We start from the raw sequence: 3,220 nt of genomic DNA on the forward strand, positions 1-3,220 counted from the left end.
TTAAAGAGCTTTTTGTTGCATTTTCTTTCTTTTAATGTGTTCTAACATTGACCAAAATATGAGATCGATCCGACCTCTACAGCCAGAGTTATTCAACTGTCTCATTGTAGACGCACTTGGCAGGAACAATGAGACAGGTGGGGAACAATGAGACACTCTACGAAAATCAATACTTTTCTAGTAAAACATCATGTTTTTGTATTGTTCCATTGCAGGTGACTTGCCTTGAACATTCTAAAGCAATTTTGCCAACCTGAAACTTCAAATAACAACAGTTATACTAAAAAGTATTTAAATTTTGTAAAATCCTTATATTTTACCAAATAACTTTATATTTTTGGTTAAATGAAGTTCAAACTCACTAAATATGCCAAAATTCACTTCCAATTCATGTTTTGAAAGATTTCCATAGATTTTGAAAAGTTTAATGGAGAAAAATCAAAGTGTCTCATTGTTACCCATGGGCTGAAATGAGTGGGGAACAATGAGACAGCCCTGGATTCTGGGTATATTTTAAATTTTGGCCAAACCTAATGAAAGGACATTGTAGCCCATCTAATGCCCTGTGAAATGACGAAAGAAATTTGGAGAAATATTAGTTTTGTGTTAATGGCAGTCTATGAGCGAAAATGTAATTTTAGTCATAATTTACTTTTACAGAATCAAACATGTATGAATAACTTTGCAAGGGAGCGTCCATAACCAAAGCCACTATTATGGCAGACGTGTATCTAGTAGACACACCTTTCCCCCAAATATGAGCCTGATTGGTTGAAACTACGTCTTGTGAGAGCCATTTTATCATTGTTCCCCGTGTCTCATTGATGACTACTCTGCCCTAGAGCAATTTTTACGAAATCGGTCTTTTTTTAGAATTTTAATTTTTGTATTTTTTAATCCGACTGAAACTTTTTTGGTGCCTTCGGTATGCCCAAAGAAGCCATTTTGCATCATTAGTTTGTCCATATAATTTTCCATACAAATTTGGCAGCTGTCCATACAAAAACGATGTATAAAAATTCAAAAATCTGTATCTTTTGAAGGAATTTTTTGATCGATTTGGTGTCTTCGGCAAAGTTGTAGGTATGGACTACACTGAAAAAAATGATACACGTTAAACAAAATTTTGTGATTTTTAATTTCACTTTTTGTCACTAAAATTTGATTTGCAAAAAAAAAAACATTATTTTAATTTTTTCCCATTTTTTTTTTATATGTTAAGGTCTGTTAATGCCTACTTTTCAGAAATTTTCAGGATGTGCAAAAAATCTTTGACCGAGTTTTGAACTTTTTAACAAATACTATTTTAAAAATCTAAATTTTGCTCGCAAACATTTTTCAACTTCATTTTTCGATCAAAAATCGAAAAAATCGGAAAATTTCACGAATGTTTCATATTTTAACAATAAAAATCGAACCACTAGTTGCTGAGATATAGACATTAGAAAATGGTGGGTTGTTTGGGTCAGGCTTAGAAAACATCAATTTTCCTGTTTTTAAACCTTTGCTTGGCAATATCTCAGCAACTAAGGGTTGTATTAGCAATGTTCAAAAGCAAAATATAGGGAATTTTCTCAGTTTTTCAACGATATTTTTTTCAAAAGTGGGAAAACACGTGCACTTAAAAAAAGTTACCTAAAAATGGCTATAACTTGAAAACGGTGCACTTTATCAAAATTTCACGTACTTTTTGATTGCAAATTTGATTTTACATCGAAAAATGAAGTTGAAACATTTTTGCGACCAATATTTCATTTTTTCGAAAATATAAGTGTTGATAAAAAAAATCATAACTCGGTCAAAGATTTTTTGTACAACCTGGAAATTTCTGAAAAGTTGGCATTTCTTGTCCCATAAAACATATCAAAAAATAAATCAAGTTTTAGTGACAAAAAGTCAAATTAAAAATCACTAAGTTTTTTTAGCGTGTATCATTTTTTTCAGTGTAGTCCTTATTTATACCTACAACTTTGCCGAAGACACCAAATCGATCCAAAAAATCTTTCAAAAGATATTGATCCTTGCACTGTAACTTGGATTTGGCCCGCACTTTTCTCTCGCACTTTTGACAACAAAATTTCCAAAAACTAGGCAACCAGCAGTTGTTTATTTGCATTTCCAGTCGCAGTTTCCACCAAACTGGACATTCGCATTTTAAATTGCGATTGGCAGGTGAGCAACATCGGCTCGCTTTGATCATTTTTTGAGAAAATTGAAATTTCCCAAGCCAGTTTAACAAGTCGCAATAGTGCGATCGATAGCAATAATTTAGTGCGAAGTCCAAGTTAGTGAGAATTGCGCAATACAGATTTTTAAATTTTTATACATCAATTTTGTAAGGAAAGCTGCCAAATTTGTATGAAAAAAATAAATGGACAAACTAATGATGCAAAATTGCTTCTTTGGGCATACCAAAAGCACCATAAAAGTTTCAGCCGGATTCAAAAATACAAAAATTAAAATTAAAAAAGGACCGATTTTGTAGAGAATTGCTCGTAAAGAGAAAAAAACTACTCTGACTTGTTTTAATAACTTTTTATCATCATTTGCAATTCTTTCATCCTTTTTTTAGAAGTTTAGAGTTTAGGGAGATGATGATTTTGTGATCTTTCCCAAATATAATTTATAACTTATTTTATTATGTGAAACCTAATTAGTTTTTAAAAATCACTTACTTTACAATTTGAGAGAAAATTTTGTTGAGCAACAAAACTGCTTTTTTTAGTTTTTGTTAAAAAATAAAAGTAATAAACATTAATTTTTTTATTTTTCCTTCTCTTGCCAAATCGATTGTTAGAATATCCAATTGCATCTAAATGAATTAAGTGTAAACCATAGTTGAAAGGAACTCCAAAACTCTGTTAGGTTATAAGAAACACGAAATTGTAAATTGATTATTTACTAATAAACACTATTTGAATTGAATTGAAAAAAAAAAATTATAAACATCAATTTACCTATTTTAAAAACAAAATTTAAGCTCAGACTATCCCTCTAACAAAACCCGATCCCACCTGTCTCGCAACTGGGTATTCCATGACGTACTTGACGCTACTATCGCGTAGAAAACCAGTTCCCTCAAAACAAAGTGCGGTACACCAGACATCATCATCATCATCGCTCAGCTATAGTAATGAAGATCCGATCCTCTCTCTCTCCCGGCGCAGGTTTCGATCGCAAGTGTCGAGAGCACAAGTTTGATAACCTCTTGGCCGTTTTG

This window comes from Culex quinquefasciatus, chromosome 1, assembly GCF_015732765.1.
Source record: "Culex quinquefasciatus strain JHB chromosome 1, VPISU_Cqui_1.0_pri_paternal, whole genome shotgun sequence".
NCBI classification, from domain to species: domain Eukaryota; kingdom Metazoa; phylum Arthropoda; class Insecta; order Diptera; family Culicidae; genus Culex; species Culex quinquefasciatus.